This window comes from Chiloscyllium punctatum, chromosome 2 (assembly GCF_047496795.1).
Source record: "Chiloscyllium punctatum isolate Juve2018m chromosome 2, sChiPun1.3, whole genome shotgun sequence".
In the NCBI taxonomy this organism is placed as follows: domain Eukaryota; kingdom Metazoa; phylum Chordata; class Chondrichthyes; order Orectolobiformes; family Hemiscylliidae; genus Chiloscyllium; species Chiloscyllium punctatum.
This window is the reverse complement of record NC_092740.1, coordinates 71,466,469-71,487,420: the sequence shown is the minus strand read 5'-3', so window position 1 is coordinate 71,487,420 and position 20,952 is coordinate 71,466,469. Positions and strand designations below refer to the sequence as shown.

Sequence of the window (20,952 nt, the reverse complement as noted above, 5' to 3'; positions counted from 1 at the left end):
AAGTTATTCACAACACTTGCCATTTAATGATAGTGGATATAAATTTTGATATAATTTCTTCCCACTGATTTCCTTTAAATTACTGCTTAGCATTTGATGTCCAATGTTTAAACCACTTGGAACATAACTATAAACGATGGCACGAGGAGAAAATCAAGTTTATTGTCACTTTTACGTAACAGAATTCTGCCTCTTTGTAGGCATTATGTAATTTGATGGGCTGAAAGGCCTCCATCTCTACTTGTCTTATCATACTTCATATAGAAATCCACTAGAAATTTGGAAAGCAAGGAAAGTTAAATGGCAACTTGGGCCCAAAAGCCCATCCTTTCATACAACATATGCAATCTATATCAAGATTGACTTTGTCCTATTGATTTAGCTGCTGATGAATTTTTACCAGTTGTACAGATGCTTGGTTAGATCCAGCTGCAGCTGAAAATGCGTTGCTGGAAAAGCACAGCAGGTCAGGCAGCATCCAAGGAACAGGAGAATCGACGTCTTGGGCATGAGCCCTTCTCCAGGAATGAGGAAAGTGTGTCCAGCAGGCTAAGATAAAAGGTAGGGAGGAGGGACTTGGGGAGGGGCGTTGGAGATGTGATAGGTGGAAGGAGGTCAAGGCGAGGGTGATAGGCCGAAGTGGGGGTGGGCGCGGAGAGTCAGGCAGAAGATTGCAGGTCATGAAGGTGTTGCTGAGTTCAAGGGATTTGACTGAGACAAGGTGGGGGAGGGGAAATGAGGAAACTGGAGAAATCTGAGTTCATCCCTTGTGGTTGGAGGGTTCCTAGGCGGAAGATGAGGCACTCTTCCTGCAGCCGTTGTGTTGCTATGGTCTGGCGATGGAGGAGTCCAAGGACCTGCATGTCCTTGGTGGAGTGGGAGGGGGAGTTGAAGTGTTGAGCCACGGGGTGGTTGGGTTGGTTGGTCCAGGTGTCCCAGAGGTGTTCTCTGAAACATTCCGCAAGTAGGCGGCCTATCTCCCTAAAATAGAGGAGGCCACATCGGGTGCAGCGGATGCAATAAATGGTGTGTGTGGAGGTGCAGGTGAATTTGTGGTGGATATGGAAGGATCCCTTGGGGTCTTGGAGGGAAGTAAGGGGGGAGGTGTGGGCGCAAGTTTTGCATTTTTTGCGGTTGCAGGGGAACGTGCAGTGGAGGTTGGGTTGGTGGGGGGTGTGGACCTGACGAGGGAGTCACGGATGGAGTGGTCTTTTTGGAACGCTGATAGGGGAGGGGAGGGAAATATATCCTTGGTGGTGGGGTCCGTTTGGAGGTGACGGAAATGATGACAGATGATATGATGTATATGGAGGTTGGTGAGGTGGTAGGTGAGGACCAGTGGGGTTCTGTCCTGGTGGCGATTGGAGGGGCGGGGCTCAAGGGCAGAGGAGCAGGAAGTGGAGGAGATGTGGTGGAGGGCATCGCCGATCATGTCTGGAGGGAAATTGCGGTCCTTGAAGGAGGAGGCCATCTGGGTTGTTCGGTATTGGAACTGGTCTTCCTGGGAGCAGATTCGGCAGAGACGAAGGAATTGGGAATACGGGATGGCGTTTTTACAGGGGGCAGGGTGGGAGGAGGTGTAGTCTGGGCAGCTGTGGGAGTCGGTCGGTTTATAATAAATGGCCGTGTTGATTCAGTCGCCCGAGATAGAAATGGAAAGGTCTAGGAAGGGGAGGGAGGAGTGAGACGGTCCAGGTAAATTTGAGGTTGGGGTGGAAGGTAGGTAAAGTGGATGAACTGTTCAATCTCCTCGTGGGAGCACAAGGCAGCACCAATACAGTCATCGATGTAGCGGAGGAAAAGGTGGGGGGTGGTGCCAGTGTAGCTGCGGAAGATGGACTGTTCCACATATCCTACGAAGAGGCAGGCATAGCTGGGACCCATGTGGGTGCCCATGGCTACTCCTTTGGTTTGGAGCAAGTGGGAGGATTGGAAAGAGAAGTTGTTCAGGGTGAGGACCAGTTCAGTCAGTTAAAGGAGGGTGTCAGTGGAAGGGTACTGGTTGGTACGGCGGGAAAGGAAGAAGCGGAGGGCTTTGAGTCCTTCGTGATGGGGGATGGAGGTGTACAGGGACTGGATGTCCATGGTGAAGATAAGACGTTGGGGACCAGGGAAGTGAAAATCATGGAGGAGGTGGAGGGCATGGGTGGTGTCCCGAACGTAGGTGGGGAGTTCTTGGACTAAGGGGGACAGGACCGTGTCGAGGTATGCAGAGATGAGTTCGGTGAGGCAGGAGCAGGCTGAGACAATGGGTCAGCCAGGTTTGTGGATTTTGGGCAGGAGGTAGTAACGGGCGGTGCGGGGTTGTGGGACTGAGGTTGGAGGCGGTGGATGGGAGATCCCCTGAGGCGATGAGGTTATGGATGGTCTGGGAGATGATGGTTTGGTGGTGGGAGGTGGGGTCATGGTCAAGGGGGCAGTAGGAGGAGGTGTCTGCGAGCTGGCGTTTAGCCTCAGCGGTGTAAAGGTCAGTGCGCCAAACTACTACCGCGCCTCCCTTGTCTGCCGGTTTGATAGTGAGGTTGGGGTTGGAACAGAGGGAGTGCGTGCTGCACGTTCCGAGGGTGAGAGGTTGGAATGGGTGAGAGAGGTGAAGAGGTTGAGGTGGTTAATGTCACGGCGGCAGTTGGCTATGAAGAGATCGAGGGCAGGTAAGAGGCCAGCACGGCGTGTCCAGATCCAGCTGCATTCAATTTTGAGTAGCGCACTAGGAAGGAAAGAATAACCTTGGAATACTGCAGTATCATTTCAGTAGGTCTGACACTGCTGCCACACAGAACCAGGGTCCTGGGTTCAAGTCCCACGTGTCTGTGCGGAGTTTGCACAATCTCAGTGTCTGCGTGGGTTTCCTCAGGCTGCTCCGGTTTCCTCCCACAATCCAAAGATGTGCAGGTCATGTGAATTGGCCATGCTAAATTGCCCAGAGTGTTGGGTGGGGGGGAAATGTGGACTTGTTGGGCCGAAGGACTTGTTTCCACATTGTAGAGAATCTAATCTAATCTAAGGTCTGTACCCAGGTTAGGAGTTTTAATTTTGAAGACACATTGCATAAACTTGGGTTATATTCCTTCCAGTTTTGAAGGGTGAGGCATAAACTGATAGAGATGCTAAAATTTTATTAAGTAGGAAGATGCTGTTTCCGCTGTGGGGGGGGGGGGGGGGGGGGGCGGCGGCAAATAAAAATAAAGGGGTACAATCTTGAAAGTAGAGTCGAGCCATTTAGGGCCAAATCAGGAAGCATATTTTCACTTCAAATTTACAAAAGGCGCTGGGCTAACTGAAATTTTCAAGACTGAAACTGTTAAGATTTTTTAATGAAGTGAAGTGAAGATACCAAGAAATATTGAGCTAAGGTTGATAAATGAAGTTGAGGGTGCAAATCAGCTATGATCTAACTAAATGGTGAAACCAGTTCCAAGAACTGAATGGCCAACTTTGGTCAGATTGCTTTCAAGGCAAACAAAAACTGCAAACATAAACATATAACCTCAAGGAATTTTTAAAATACATTTAGAACAATTTTTAGTAATAATCAAATGAAATACTTGAATATGGCAAAAGAAACTTCAATATATCAAATAATTGCATTCCAAAATGCTACAAAATCTAGACATTTTAATGATTTTTTTATAATGCCATTGATTAAAACGAGTGTCTAAAAACATTCTCCTCGATGCGAAAAATATGAATATTACTACTTCACTATCATAAAAGAGGATGCTAGTACATAACATTCAGTATCCATTTGTTATGGACCTTCAAAATACATCAAGCAGATAGTTCAGACCTTAACAGCTTACACCAATGCCCAAACGAAAGCAAAACTATAACTGTGTGAGCATGATTCCTCCCACTCATACTTTTGTCTAATTTAAAATCAACAACAACTCAAAGCTGTTTACCCACTGTTTCTGAAGCAGACATTCCACGTGTGGCAACACCTCTCTGCAAACAAAACAGCACAGAACAAGTCTCTCCCAAAGGCACAGTATTATCACAATATAACATTAACACCCAGTCACTTTCACAAAACTAAGAATATGAAGCCAAATATTAAGCCAATAATTATTCCCAAAAAGAAACTTCAGCTTACATTATTTTGAGTAGGCATCAAGCTTATTTTAGCATTAGAGGGCCCCCAACTGAAATTAGCACTCAGGTACTCTCATGAAACATAATATCAAACGTTCACTAATGAGCAGTGGTAAAAATATCAAAGACCCATTCTGTGGCACATTTAAATATCTAGCTGTAATACTGAAAAATAAAATTATCTTGCCTAATTCAACAAAATTAGAGAGACATCTAAAACAATTAACTCAAAATTAACCCCTAAAATATAAATTAAACTGCATGACATTCATTTGAGAAAGAGGTCGTGATGCAGAAAGTCTCTAAGAACAGAAGTTAACTGATGATAGCAAACTTAAATCTAGATTTGGACGGATGGATTTAGAATGAGTCAGAGTCAATCATTTCCTCACAGAATCAGACCTTTTGAATTCCTCCACCGTAATCCCAAGCAGTTCATTTCAGCCCTTGAAAACTTTCTTTCATTTGTTCATTTATATTTGTGCCTTCTCTTTTACGATCCTTTCACAAATAGGAACAGTTTCTCACCAGCTATTCTGTCCAGATGCCTCATGTTTGAATCCTGCATTAAATTGCTTTTCAATGTTCTCTTCACTATTACTGCCCTCTTCTGTAGTCTTAAATAATCACCTTCCTGTTCTTTACATTTTTCTTGTAATTCCGCATCCATTTATGTAACCAATGACATTTATAGTTTTCCAAGGCAAGTAGGAAGTTTCATTTCTCAAGACGATTCACTTTGAAGGGAATTTATTTTATGCAGTGCACAAACTTACAAATCAGCTGCGAGAGCAGACTACTTGACCTTTCATGCCTGTTCCACCATTCAAAATAATGGCTGTCTTTATTTTAACCACACTCCACATCCCTGCTTCCCCACAAAACCTTTAACTCATATGTTTATTGAGAATCTATCTACCCCTGCTGCAAAAAAAAATTCAAAAGTTTTGTTTCCACTGACTTTTGAGGAAGAAAGTTCCAAAAGACATTCAACTCATCTGAAAGAAAACAAAATTCTCCTGATCTGTCTTAAGGATGTGACCTGTTGGTTGGATGATTGGTTTGCAAAGCAGCCACACCTCAGGAAGGACATACTGGCACTGGAACGTGTCCAGCAGAGATTCACACGGATGATCCCTGGAATGGTTGGTCTAACACATGAGGAACGGCCGAGGATCCTGGGATTGTATTCATTGGAGTTTAGAAGATTAAGGGGAGACTTAATAGAGACGTACAAGATAATACATGGCTTGGAAAGGGTGGACGCTAGGAAATTGTTTCCGTTAGGCGAGGAGACTAGGACCTGTGGACACAGCCTTAAAATTAGAGGGGGTCAATTCAGAACAGAAATGGGGGGACATTTCTTCAGCCAGAGAGTGGTGGGCCTGTGGAATTCATTGCCGAAGAGTGCAGTGGAGGCCAGGACACTAAATGTCTTCAAGGCAGAGATTGATAGATTATTGCTGTCTCGAGGAATTAAGGGCTACGGGGAGAATGCAGGTAAGTGCAGTTGAAATGCCCATCAGCCATGATTGAATGGCGGAGTGGACACGATGGGCCGAATGGCCTTACTTCCACTCCTATGTCTTATGGTCTTAATTCCCATCACTAGATGAGGTTACTATGAGGACTCTCCTTCTTAACCTCTACCATCTCCAAAGGCATAGTGGCCCTTAGGTTAAATCACCACCAGTTGTCTCTCTTTAATGAGAAAGCAGTCGTATTGGTCTGCTAAGACAATGCTGTTTTGACCCACTTGACCCCTTATTTTTGAACTGTGATCTCTGGTTCTACTCCTGATCAGAGGAAGCATTCTTTCCACATCCTGTCTCAGGATTCTCTTACCATTCTAAACTGCAGTGGATGCAATATATTAACTACATCATGAAAATTTATTTGCTGCAACAACCTTTCATGTAGCTTATCAAATGCGTTCCAAGAATTCTAAGTACTAATATCTATTGGTTCTCCTTCACCCATAGTGCTCAGGGATGTGTAGTTTAGGTACATTAGTCAGGGGTTAATGTAAAGTAATGGGGGATGGGTTTGGGTGGGATACGCTTTGGAAGGTCAGTGTGGACTGTTGGGCTGAATGGCCTGTTTCCACACTATAGGGATTCTATGATTCTAAAGTAAATAGTCTCAAAGTTTTCAACCTATCTTTATAGCTGAAGTTCTTCTCTGGATCCACTCTCAATCTTTTCTCCACTCTCTCCAATGTCTTTCTTCCTGTGCCATGGACTGGAAGCATTACTCCACCATTACTAAGATCCTATATGCTTCATAAAATGCGTAGACATTTCAATATACTACACAACCAACAGATAAATCTTGAATGACAGCTTTTTCAAAAAAAAACAAACCATAGTTAATTTCATAACAGCTCCATAACTGTAAATGGAACAAATGGCCAGTTTACATGTCTTTTGGGTGTTTATATCTTTTGAATATGGGTCATCCAGACACACACAAATCACTGCTCTCCTTTAAATGCTGTAATGGGATATTTCATGCTCACCTAACCTGTCAGAGTCTTGAGTTGTCTTGTCCAAGATTGTACCTCTGACATGACAGCACTTAAAATTCAGCCGAGATTAATTGCTGGAATAGTATATGGATCCAAATGTGTTTTTGGAAGGAAATGTGACCCAGATGGGCAAACCAAGGCTTTGAGAAGGACAGAGCCTGAGAAATAATGAGGTAAATGAAGGACTGTGCAATGTCACATCATCTTTAATCTGTTAAAATGAAGACAAAATAATAGGATAGACTGTTGCTAGTTTGGGAGAAAGGTTAATTATCAACGGAACTCTCCTCTAAATTTACTGCCCACCCTATCTGCCTTAATAGAAATGCTGCTAATCATACTCATGGTTTGTCCCTTGACCTTTCTGTCCCTGGTGCTTCCCTAATCCCTTAGTCTCTACATAGAATTGTAGACCTTTGATCACATGTATAAACATACTCCTTCTAACCCTGCTCCCGGACATGCTCATCACTGGGAAAATAAAGACTGTCCCTGGTCACTTCTAACTACACTTTTCAAATCATAGCCATCAAGCTATTGGACTTATTCATCACAATACTTCTGTAACACAAGTTTAACCACACTCACTTTTCTCTCCATGGAATAATTACTCTCAACTCATTCAATAATGCTACATGACCTCCATCTTCACTTCCTCAACTCCAAGGATTGCAGATTGGTATTTTGCACATGACTAATTCACCAGGTTGGCTAGATTCAGTCAAGCTCCATGCCCATGTCAAATGCTAGCTACTCAGAATCATCCTGGCTTATTTTCTGCAATACCAATCATCCCTGAAATCCTGAGCCATTCAACATATGCTGCTTTTCCCCCATATTTGGGGAACCAACCAAAATCTATGCTCAAACAGACTCCACATAATTAAAAAACCTATCAAATCTTGTCTGAATCTTTTGCTCTCCTAACTTCTCCAATTTATCGTCATAGCTGAAGTCTCTGATCCCTGGAACTCTTTGTAAACTTCTTCTGCACTCTCTCCAATGTTCATAATTCTCAAGTTGAGATCAAACTAGTGATTTGTACAAGTTGAGCGTAATCTTCCTGTTTTTGTTATCCAATAATAATGCCCAAAATGTTTTATTAAAACCTTCTGCCTGTCCAATCATCTTAAATGGACACAGATACCCAGGTTGTTCAAAGCAAAAAACTTGACACACATTGTAAGTGCAGATTACACAGCCACTTGTTCAAGCAATAGTGGAAGCATTGGGGTATGTAGCAATGGATGTCTGGCTGGAAACAATTAGCTAATTGGTCTATTCAATAAGAACTGGTTATTGATAAGAAAGACCTCTAGCTTGCAATTGGTACCCAGTTGAACAGCTTGGTAGTGTGGATATTTTGTGGAAGTCATGTGATCTCAAGGGCAGTTCTGCAATAAAAAGACACCTTGAGCCTCAAAAAAGCCTGCTTTTTCTTCCCTCAGCAGTTGCTACAAACTGTGGCTCTTAATCAGTGAGCCATAGACTGCATATGAGAGATAGCAACTCTATCTAGAAGCAAGTGAAATATCTAGCAAATGAGAATAGATGAGTAGAATATCCCAACAAATCAAAACAGGGACTAATGAACTGCCTTCCTAGTCTTTCCCTCCACTCATTGCAGTCATGTTTCTATTCCTTTTTATGTCTGTATGTGTACACACACGTATACCGGGAGGGAAGAAGAGTTTATATGGAGGTTAGAGTTTTAAGTCGATGATTCATAATTACTTATCATAGCTAGAATCTACTTATTTAGAATAAATAAAGTGATTGTTGTTCACTATAGAAAGCTGGTCTGTATTTTCTCTCTGCCTGGGTCTAAATGTCGAGTAAATTGGGGAATTTTGCATTCCTTAAAGAAAATCTTTAATTTTTACAACACCAGGAGTAACAGGATCGATTTCTAGCATGTTATCCCAGTTAGGTGTAACAAAATAAATAGACTAGGTATGCCATACAGCCATTCAAATCATAGCTGATGCGATTACGAACTCAACTCCAATTTTCTTGCCTGTTTCCATAGCATCAACTTCCTACAGGTCAAACACCTGTCTATCTCAATAACCTAACGTTCACAGTTCAAGAGGCTGAAAATTCCAAAGCCACCTCTGATCCTCAGAGGAGGAATTCCAACTCTATTCCCACCTGAAATGAGACAAGCACCAGCTTTTGGAATTATGTCCCCAGTTCTAGAATCCCCTACAAAGGAATTCTTAGTATCCACATTGTCATGGTCACTGAAAACCTTATATATTTGGATAAGAACAGGCCTCACATGCTTCTAAATTCCAACTAGTAAAGTCCAACTGGTGTACATTTTCCTTCTAAAACCATCCCTTTAACCAAGGCATCAATTTAGTGAATGATCATTTAGAAGAGTTCATCTATGTAAGATGTCTTTAGCAGCAGCAAATTTCAACAGTTGCATCGTGAGTGTTGCAAATGCCAGAAATTTGAAACAACCAGGGTTTGAATTATTTTAAGTGTGGAGAAGCAACAACATATGTTTCAGAACTCCCAACTGAACTGCCTATTGACAGAAGGTGCACACCCACAAAGCGAACTCTTGTCCCCTTCCTTGACATGCTCAGTGTCCTTCTTCCCTGAAATCTCAGGAGGTCTGCCCAATGCATAAGTTGAAAGGGAGCTGCAAGTTTTCAAAACTGGAATATAGTTTACTTAAAAATATAACACTGGTTCCTCTTTGAATCTTATTTTACTTGCTTCCATGTAGAATTTGAGAAAGAAACTAGGATAACTGATGTGACATAAGCTGCTTAGCAAATAAAAATCTTGTACTTCTCTTTGCTGACAGTTACATATTAGCTTTTAAAACATTACCTAGAGTGACAGATTGACAACTAAAATGTGTCCTCTTATCCTCAGCTAATTATTATTGCTTGCCATTTCCTCAGTGGTATGCAACAGGAATTAAACATCCAAGGAGTGTATAAATGGAATACTGCACTGTTTTAATCAACTATTTTACACTATTCCTGTTTTTGAATTAAAATGTCCCAAATGAACTGAAAACAAACGCAGATCCAGGAGAACGCCAGCTGCAGTTTCCCTATTTCATTTTGCAAAATAAAAATATATAAATAAGTAGATGAATAATACCACGTCAACAGTTTTGTCTCCAAACTGCAGAGAGGAGAGGAATCCTGATGAAATCATTATCATTCTCTGTCTCCTGAAACTTGTCACTACATGATGCACAAATGGAATATCTTCAAATTTTTCAATAACTTATCAGATTCATTGACTAATTAATATAAGCTTCTGAACAGTGACTCTTCCATGATAAACAAAATTTCTCTATTCAAATATTATCAACACCTGTCAAGTAGCTCCACTCTGTGAGAACATTCTAATACATGTGGACTAATATGCTGTCACTCAGAGTTAGGACATGTGCTGCAGAATGACAGCTGCTCAAGAGAATGACACATTGCTTGATAAGCTTCACAAACTAGACTTCCTAACCCACTCTTCAATCCACAGGACAAAACAAGTGCAATTTGGTGATGCTGCAGCTATCACTGCTGCACCCGAGACCTCATGAATGGTTTGTCTCCTTAGGGAATAAAACAAAAAGCTCGATAAAAAGCAAGTACTGGAGAAGGGAAGAAGCTCTATTAGAACCAAAAGATAAAAATAAAGACAGAAAAATAGAAAGGGAAAGAACCAAAGAATATAGAAAAATATAAATGGGAATGAGTATGAATCCAGCCCTTCAATTCTGTTCCACCATCTAATCTGGTCATAGCTGATCTTTCTGCAAACACTATTATCCTTCCTTCTCAACTGTTAATGCCTTTAATATTTAAAAAAATTATCAATACCTTTATTAAATTTACTCAGTAACGAAGCTTCCATAGCTTTCTGTAGAAGCAAATTTGACAACTTGATCACTATCTGAATAGGAAATATTTCCTTATTCTAAATGGCTTACTCCACATCCTGATACTGTAACCAGATTTCAATTCTCCAATCAGGAGAAAACATTCTCCCTGTGTCTAGTCTGTCCAGCCTGCTATGATTTTATATATTTCAATCAGATTCTCCCCTCTAAACTGTCATGAATACAGGGCAAAAATGAAGATGCTGGAGATCAGAGTCAAGATAAGTGTGGTGCTGGAAAAGCACAGGTCAGGCAGCATCCGAGAATGCTGCCTGAGCTGCTGTGCTTTTCCAGCACCACAATCTTGTAGTGAATACAGCTCCTATCTAATCAACTCTTTCATATGACAGTTCAACCATCCCAAGTATTAGCCAAGTAAACATTTACTGCACTCCCTGGCTAACCTCTCCCCTAAAAAGAGGAGACCAAGCCTGCACATAATACTCCAGATACAGTCTCACCATGATGCTATATAACTGCAAAGACATCCCTACGTCTCAACTCCAATCCTCTTGCAATGAAAGCCAATACAGAGGTAGCTTGATTATGCAAATGAGATGGGCAGGCACTATTTTGCTCGCAGAATTGATTCTGATGATCAATTTTACCTTAAAAGGAAGCCATGCTGTGCTTTACCAGAGAATTAAAAATCTATAATCTTAATGTATTGAGCGCAAGAGGACACAGATTTCACATGAACAAAATGATAACACGAGAAAACATTTTTAAAATGCAGCCGTAGCTAGCATTTGGCAATGAGTGGCGAAGACAGTATTAAACAAGGTCCTGAAGAGTTTCTACAATTGCAAGAGCATTTGTCAGTTTGTGAACTCAGCGTTGCAACAGAAAGACAGAAGCACTGCCTCACACATGCAATTACATTCTCAGCCTTTTTTCATGAATGGCCTGCTAAAGTGACGGTGATATGGTAAAACACTTTTGCAAAGGACTGTGTAACAACCCTTACCTAAAAAATATCCAGTTGCTGATGCTAGAGCTCCTTTTGTGCTCTTTTTTTTGCTGTTTTCATGTGTTCTTCAATACAGGTAAATTGAATATACTTACCTCTTTGATGTATTGTTTTTGCGGGACCTTGAAATCTTCAGATAATTTGGAATTCAGATAATCGATATTCGGATAATCGAGGTTCTTCTATATCATTTGCTTTCCTCACTGCCTGCTTAGTTTTATTCTGGATTAGTGGTGCTGGAAGAGCACAGCAGTTCAGGCAGCATCCGAGGAGCAATAAAATCGACGTTTCGGGCAAAAGCTTTAGTTTTATTGACCAGTGTCCAAGGACACCTAGATCCCTTTGTACAAATTCCCAATGTACCAACATTCAAATAACGTGTATGACTTCACATTTATCCACTGTGTACTGCATATGGCATGTGTTGGTCCACACATTTGTCATAATCACCCTGAAGCCTTCTTGCATCCTCCTCACAACTCAATTCCACCTAATTTTGCGTCATTAGTAAATGTGAAAATAATCATATTTGTTTCTCTCATCCAAGTCATTTAAAAATATTGGGAATATCCAGGGCTCAAGCACTGACCCAGTGGTACACCCTTAGTTGCTTACTGTTAGCCAATGTAATGTTAAAAGATTAAATTGGACCATCTCTCTGGACATGTGATAATAAAGTGCACTATCTTCCTCCAGAAACTGAACATTCTGGAAATGGATGGGGACGACATTCATGCAGGAATGTGGATGACTCCCACTTCACTTAGACAGCCATTTACCACTACCCTCCTGCTACTATCAAATTAACACTCATTCAATCCTTTTCATTCAGAAATGCTTTCACAGTCATCCCCCAAACCTAAGACATATTACATCTACATTGTCTTGGGGAATAACTGAGTCAGGAAATAGTTTGCATTGTATCTCGTGAGAAACCTCGCACCTAACACCAGGAAAAGACAGATTTATTCTCACCTTGTTTTCCGTCAACCAATTCTCAACCTATGTCAGTATACTACTCTATCCTGAGAGATTTAAATTTTACCCTTGAGCTTCTTGTGCACGACTTTTATGAAAATCATTCATGAAATCCAATTACACTGCATCCACTGGTTCTCCCTCAGCTATTTTATGAGTCAGATTTGCAAAAAAACTCTGGTCGAATAAGATTTCTGTTTCATAAATCCATGTCAAATTTGTTTCATCCTGTCAATATTTTCCAAATATGCTGTTATCATATCTTTTATAATAGACTCAAGCATTTTTGCCACTACTGATGTTAGGCTAACTGGATTGAAAGAGGCAGGAAGAAAAAGGAGTTATACAGGACTCAAAATATCAACTCTGTTGCCCTCTCCAGATAGTGCCAGAGCTCTTGAGTTTTTCCAGCATTTTCTCTCATCTTTTCAGATTTCCAGAACCTGCAGTATTTTTCTTTTATTTCTGCAAGCTATGTTTTCATGTAAGAAAACAATTTTTAGATTTAGATTTTTAAAGCTTCTAGGAATAATTTACTATATACAGTGAAACACTAATTTCATTCTTTTTTGGTCATTCAGGATCAAAGGGAATAGTGAAAACACAAAACTCAAGATCAGATGGTGTGGCTACGTTAAAGGAAAGGGGAAGCAAGATACAGAAGTTTGGCATCCAAGATTTGTCGGAACTTGCAATCCTCAACACCAGAAGGAAAAAGCTAGATGAGATGAAGGATGAAAAAGAACTCTGGATCAGCACAACTCTGAAATCGAGTCAGTCACTTGAAGAAACAGATCGTAACTTGCATGGGAACCTCAAGATTTGAGGAAGCCTGCTAGCTGTAACCATGGATGGATCTGAAACACCAAGGTTGAAATTTCAGTGGGAACCTATGTAGAATTATTAAGAATCAGCAGCAGTTGTTGTGGAGGAGCGATGTGACAATGAAACCAAGTTTTGGAAGTGACCTGATCAAACATGAGAAAGAAAATAATCAGCAGGTATTTTTAAGAATTCCCTGACATGTCTTATGGGCTCAGTCATGTTCTCAAATTCACCACTGAGAAGGAGATGTCAAATAACCTAATATCAACTGTTTGCACAAAAATAAGTCAGCAAAGTACTTTGGATTTGTAGAGATTACTGCATCCTAGCTTACAGGGGACTATGGTCTGACACGTGCTAAGATGTAAAGTATTAACAATAATTGAACAAGGCTATTTGTATGCTTTTACCATTGGATCAGACACAGTATAGAAGTCTAATTGGGACACTTAGAGGCATCTCCATTGAAAAATTAATATTGGTTATAAGTATAAAGGAGGATTTTTGGTTCAGGTGGGAAATTTAGTGGAGTGGCAATCTATCAGGCTTGTGCTGAAAAAGAGCTACCATTAAAAAAAGTTCTAAATGGCATTATGAGATTCACTTGCTTGTCTGATATTTCTCAACTAAATACAGTAAATCCTCAGTACCTGTGCATTCACAACTTACGAACTTATGTATCCATGCCAAAAAGTAAGTAGTAACAAAATTCAACATCCAGGGCAAAACTCAAGTATCCACCAGTTTTAATCTTTTAAAAAAAGTTTTATTTTTAATGGCTCCGCACTCGCAAATTTCATTGGTGGTGGCAGTGGAGGTGGTGATGGGCTCAGAACCGGATACTGAGGAATGACTAATTCTGATCATTTCTGATGACATCATTAAAAGCGAGCCTACAACCTGAACAAATATTGTCAGGTACCTCCAAAATAAAAACAAAGATGTTTTTTTAAAAAAAGACAAAATGCCAATAATCTACCAATGAAATTTAAAATAAAGTGGAAGACATATGTTTGTCTTATGTAAATCTTATGTAAAGACATATGTAAATCTTATCAGTGATTCAATAAATCAGCTGGTTTTAAATATATTTCATGTTTTCCTTCAAGCAAGCAGAAACCATTTTCATTCATTTCTATCTTATTGTTACTAAAATTTGTTTTTCTGTAGAGAATTATGTAGAGAATGATAATAAAGCTACAATTTAGAAGATGATTTAGAAAACAAATGTGATCAGAACTTGACAGGAAAGTCCATAATCTAATGAAAATATTACTTAACTCCCTCTTTAAAGATACTACCTGACCTATATCTACTTCCAACATGTTATGGTTTTACTATCCATTATCATCTTTTTGTACAGATTACAACATATAAAAATGACCTCAAAAATAATATCACAGACTTATAGGATACAATCTTTATTGCAGAATACAGATTCATAGATAAGTCAAGAAGCTTAATTTAAATATACTCAATTCTGAGTTAAAACTATTACTCCAACCAAAGGCAGCTCTAATAATTGACAAGACAAGGGTCAAGTTCAAATGTTTTGAATTTAAAATCAGATGGAGACATTAAACTAAGGACCCAGATATCTTCTCTGGTACAGGATTTCAATATACTATGTCAAGGAAAAGTAAGGGTATTCTGATATTCAGGTCAGTATTGATCCCTCAACTAATATCAGAAAACTGAACATCTGAGCACCATCCCAATGTGACAGAGACCTTGCTGTATGGAAATTGGCTGTAATTTTCTTATATTAGAGCTGTGACTACATTTTAACAGTACTTAATTGGCTGTACTTTGGGAAGTTCTGGAATCATGAAAGGCCTTACATATCTGCAATTTCATTTTTTACTTTCAAGCTCAGTGCTTTTTCAAAGTAAAAGTTTGGAAAGTCTTATTAATCCTCTACTTTACACTCACAGGTGGTTAGTTTCAGTCACACATTCTCGGAAGACTCGCATGGCCTTGGAGAGAAACTGCAAGGCAGGAACATAAGTATCAAAAAAGGCAAAGACAGCTTCCTGGAGGGTGAACCGTGAGCATAAGCAACCCCAAAAAACTGGGATAAACTTATGTTTGGACTAACCACTCCTCAAAATATTGTAATTATACTTTACCAGCTACGTAGCAAGCCTGTATAAAGCCATAATTAATAACCTTTGCAATAATCTAAATTGTAGAATTTCACAGTATATTGGACTAAATGGCACTCAACTTAATAAAAGTACATTTCTCAAACAAAAAGAAATCTGTAATTTGGCATTAAGGCATCAAACCCCAAATCTAGGCTGCAGTCGCACACTTTTGCTGAAGAGTTTAGAACATTCTAGTGGTTCAATTTCTTTTGGGTGGGGGTGAGGCTGTGCTTTCCTTTTATTGCTAATTATTCTGCTACAAAAGTGTACAAGTAAATAAGTTAAATAAAGACAGGACCAGTGTTGGTTCTAATTCCTTCCATAAAAGAACACCCTAATCTCTAACAATAATGAAAAATAGCTACTTGAATATAACACCATGGCCTGCCATAATCCCTAGAATGACACCTAAACAAGTCATACCTTTCAAGACAGAAGAAATTTTTTAAAAAAGGTATTTGATATATTCAATTTATTTTACCCAAATATGCCAAAGAAAAACAAGTATTCCACTTATTGCAATGGTGAAAAATTCAGTCGTTGAGGAAAAGTCAACAAATATCAATGAATTACTAAGTTTGTTACAAGGAACCATCACAACACCTGTACCTCCATGTTTTGCAGTTGCGTCAATTTCTGTTTTTTGTGTATTCATGCACTAGTTATACCAACTACAAATGGGATTGTGTATAAAAGACATTTTAAACAATTGCAAATTAAATCCCTTCAACACAAATGAGGGTAGGAACCATACGAAACTTGAAAAGATTCAGAAAAGATTTACAAGGATGTTGCCAGGGTTGGAGGATTTGAGCTAGAGGGAGAGGCTGAACAGGCTGGGGCTGTTTTCCCTGAAGTGTCGGAGGCTGAGGAGTGACCGTACAGTGGTTTACAAAATTATGAGGGCCATGGACAGGGTAAATAGGCAAAGCCTTTTCCCTGGAGTCGGGGAGTCCAGAACTAGAGGACAGAGGTTTAGGGTGAGAGGGGAAAGATATAAGAGAGACCTAAGGGGCAACTTTTTCACACACAGGGTGGTATGGGTATGGAATGAGCTGCCAGAGGAAGTGGTGGAGGCTGGTACAATTGCAACATTTAAAAGGCATTTGAATGGGTATATGAATAGGAAGGGTTTGGAGGGATATGGGCCAGGTCCTGGCAGGTGGGACTAGATTGGGTTGGGATATCTGGTTGACGTGGACGGGTTGGACCGAAGGGTCTGTTTCCATGCTGTACATCTCTAAAAAAATTTCTAGATAAGTATAAAGATGTACATAATTTAACCACATAACAAATATTCTTGAGGAAAACCAAACACCATAGCAAAACTCTATCATGATATACTGCAATTCAGCTGTTCGTAAGTCTTTGGTCCACAAATCTTCGTAAAAATTCTCCATTTTAAAACAGAATCTGAAAATATGTGGGGTAGAAAAGGCTTGTGGAATAACTAGAGTGACAGCACACAACCATATTACTGTAGATTCTGTTATGTTGCTGAAATGAAGTGTGGAAAATCCTGTATCTTAAATGACAGTTCATAAATAATTTAATATGATTTTCTGAGCATTCAGTTCAGAGTGCAGATTTCAGCTGAGCCATTGCATTATTTCATAGAATAAAAATCACAGCAGCTGTTTCCCTTTCCGTAAAGCCCACTTCATGGTACAATTTACTCTGACTAACATAGCTTCATTTCAGTTCGAATAATGTCATACGCAACATTTTTGTCTTTAATAGGGCTTCCACTGTAACATATAAAACCTGACTTCCAATTTTTTCTAAAATCAGCAATGCAGCAGCATTAGCTCTTACGCAGCTTTTGGAGCTGAGATTGCAATCACCCATAATAAGCACTCACTCTGTCACTATAAAGACACAGCAAAGCATCATTAAAACAAATACCTTATTGAGAATAAAAAAAAGAGGCTCATGACCACCAGATCAATAAAAAGAAACACATTGCAATTTTACCAATCTCCGCATCAAAACCTAATACTCAAATCAAGAAATCCACAATCGTTTCTTTATTCCTAATCAAAATAAACCAGGATTTCATTCAGCATGTCATTTAAATTTTTTGGGTTCATTCTAGTTTCTGGAGACATTGGTGCTTAAGCAGCAGACAGTATCAATCCTTTACAGAGTACAATGCCCCCTTCTTTCCCAACCCTTCTTTTCAGAACAGGAAAAGCTGATGTGCACAAAATGAAGCCATATCTAATCTGCTGCAATAACAAACCCATTTAACAGTAAATACAAACACAGTAGTACAATTATATAATACCGTCTAACAATAAGACAATAATTTTAAAAATTGTTTTTCACCTACCCCATTTCTGAAGCAGTGCATACCTCCATTTTCCCACCCTTCCTTGTGTTAAAGCACAAGTGAACACAGCCATTCCACTCACGTGATCACTTAATCATCCAATAAGATTGCAGACAATCTCCTTTAGTTCTGGAGGATATTTGCTGGCCTTCATCCAGAAGATTACACAGCTGCTTCCTATAGTCAATTAAATCCCTGTCTGTATGAGTGGTAGAGGCTGCTTGCCATAGCAGATGATTGGCACAAGGCCAATAGGTCCGAGCAACTAGAAGGTCACACCTGCTGTCACCAATGCTTGGAATCAGCAGCAATTTAAAAAACCAAAATCCACGTGTGCATTTGCCCAAATCAGCTATGAGCAGCTTTGTCTCACATTCGATAAAACATCCAAATCTGGCCACTGAATTCGTATTCCAAATGTTTTCTAATGGCAGTCAGAGTTAAAGAGTCATTTCTGCACAGAGATAAGTCAGTCCATTGACTCCATGTGGTCTCCCTCTGTACAGCAATGCATCAAGTTCCATTCTTTCCCTGTAGCCTGAAGAGTTTATTTCCCCTTAAGTGCATATCTGATTTTCTAGCCAATATCCATTTGAAATCTTCGACTGGCTAAGCTTCATCAAGTTCATTAACAGCAAATTTTGGGTCATTATGACTCACTGTTTTAAAAAAAATTCCTGGGAGGGCTTTCATGGCACAGTGATAGTGTCCTTACTTCTGAGCCAGGAGGACCAGGTTCAAGATCCACCTGCTCCAAATGTCTCTCATAACACATGCGAACAGGTTGATCAGAAAATATCTACAAGGAATGGAATAATCCCTGGTATTCATTCATCATGGATATAGTGAGGGGTCTCTTGTGGCACAGTGGTGTCTGAACTAGGAGACCCTCTGATCAAGTCCCATCTATTCCAAAAGTGTGTAATAATTTCTCTGACCAGGTTGATTAGAAAACATGAGGAAGTTTTCCTTCTTTCTTTAACCTCTTGCCCAAACCTTAAATCTGTGTCCTCTAGCTTTTGTTCTAGCAACAACTTTAACCCGTCCACCTGGAATACTCTGGACAGCTTTGGTCCCATTAGTTAAGGGGAGATATACTGGCTATGGAGGCAGTCCACAAAAGGTTCACAAGGTTGTTCCCAGATATGGAGGGACTGTCTTTTGAGGGGGTATTGAGTGGTTTGGGCCTGTATTCAATGATATTGAGAAGGATAAGGAATGAAATTATTAAAATACACAAGATTCTCAGGAGGGGTGTCAGGGTGGATACTGAGATGTTTCCAATAGTGTGGGGAGATCACGAGTTCTACTAGTAGCAGGGGTCATGAGCAAGGAAACATAATTAGAGAATCAGGGATACTCGCTTAAACCAGAGATAAAATCACTGAGGTCCATAGCACAGGAAATAACCTTCCAACCCATCATGTTGCACTGGTCAAAAACAACCACTTAATTATTCTAATCACATCCTCCAGGCACCTGGCCCAGAACCTCGTGGTCTTAGCATCCAAATGCCTATCTGAATATTTAAATATTATGAGGGTTTTTGCCTCTACCACCCTTCAGGCACTGATTTGAGGATTGCCACCATCCTCTAGGTGACGATTTTTTTTTCCACATCACATTCCCTCTAAACCTCATGCCCAATATCTTAAGGTAATTGATCCCTCTACCAAGGGGTAACATTCTCTCCTGTATACCTTATCCACGCCCCTCAATTTTATACATCTCAATCATGTGTCCCCCTCAAATTCCTCTGCTCCCAGTCTATCCAATCTCTCTTCATAACTAAAACACTCCAGCCCAGGTAACATCCTAATCAATCCCTCTGCACCCTCTCCAGTGCAATCGCATCCACCCTTTAATTTGGGCCCAACATTGATCCCAGCAGAGCCCCACAATACACAGGCTTGCACTCAACTCTTCGACCATCACCCTCTGCTTCATACCACACTGCCAATTCTGGATCCAATTTCCTCTCCCACCAGGGAGTCAATGTTTGGAAAACTCCTCAGAATCATGTGGAGGCTAGATCAATGCAAGTATTTAAAGAGGATGCAAATAGGTTTTTTTTAGGTACAAGAAACTATAGGCCTGTTAGCATGACCTCAGTTGTAATAAAGATTTTAGAGTCCATTATTAAGGATGAGATTGCAAACTATTTGGAAGGGCATGGTAAAATAGGCCAGAGTCAGCATGGCTTTGTCAAGGGGAAATCATACCTGACAAATCTGTTAGAATACTTGGAGGTAACAAGCAGGTTAGCCAAAGGAGAGCCGGTGAACCTCATCTATGAGGATTTCCAGAAGGCCTTTGACAAGGTGCTGCACTGGATGCAGCTAAGACAAGAGCCCATGCTATCAAGAACAAGATACTGGCATTAACAGAGGTATTGCTGACTGGCATAAGACAGAATAGAGATAAAGGGGAATTTTTCAGGATGGCAGCCAGTGACTAGTGGAGTTCTGCAGGGGTCAGTTTTGGGATCACAACTATTCATGTTGTACATTAATGATTTGGATGAAGGAACTGAAGCCATTTGTTGCTACATTTGTAGATGACACAAAGGTAGGTGTGGATCAGAGAATATGGAGGAAGTAGGGAGGTTGCAGATGGACTTGGACATGCTATGCAAGTGGGCAAAGAAGTGGCAGATGGAATACGATGTAGCAAACTGAGAGGTTATACATTTTAGTAGGATTAAGTCTGCTCTGCCATTCGAGCATGACTGAAGTGTTTCTCAAATCCATTCTCCTGCCTCTCCCCAAAACCCTTGATCCACTTACTAATCAAGAACCTGTCTAAAATACACTCAAATGACTCGGCCTCCACAGCCTTTTGCGGTGGAGTTCTACAGGCTCACCACCCTCTGGCTGAGGAAATTCCTCCTCATCTCAGTTCGAAAGAGTCATCACTTCATTCTGAGGCTTCGCCCTTGGGTCCTGATCTCTCCCATGAGTGGAAACATCTTCGCCACCTCTATTCTATCCAGGCCCTGGTGTATCCTGTAAATTTTGAACAGATTCCACCCCACACTCATGCACCAATTATTCTAAACTCTATTGAGAGCAGCAACAGAATTCTCAACCACTCCTCTTATGACAAGGCTTTCAGCCCTAGCATCATTGCTATAAACCTCCTCTGGAACTCCCTGACTCTAACATCCTAGTA

At 40.4% G+C, this 20,952-nt stretch overlaps 1 protein-coding gene across 4 annotated transcripts in view; it reads right to left on the bottom strand.

Annotated features, from left to right (window-relative positions):
* The window catches only part of apc (APC regulator of WNT signaling pathway), a 191,408-nt gene that overhangs the window by 113,988 nt on the left and 56,468 nt on the right, over positions 1-20,952 (bottom strand). The window contains exon 1 of one of the 4 annotated variants that reach the window (XM_072583707.1): positions 17,782-17,877. The exons of the other annotated variants lie outside the window; for them this stretch is intronic. The gene's annotated coding sequence lies outside the window, so the exon portion shown is untranslated. Of the gene's footprint in view, positions 1-17,781; positions 17,878-20,952 lie in introns of those variants that run through there. 4 annotated transcript variants of the gene reach the window in all.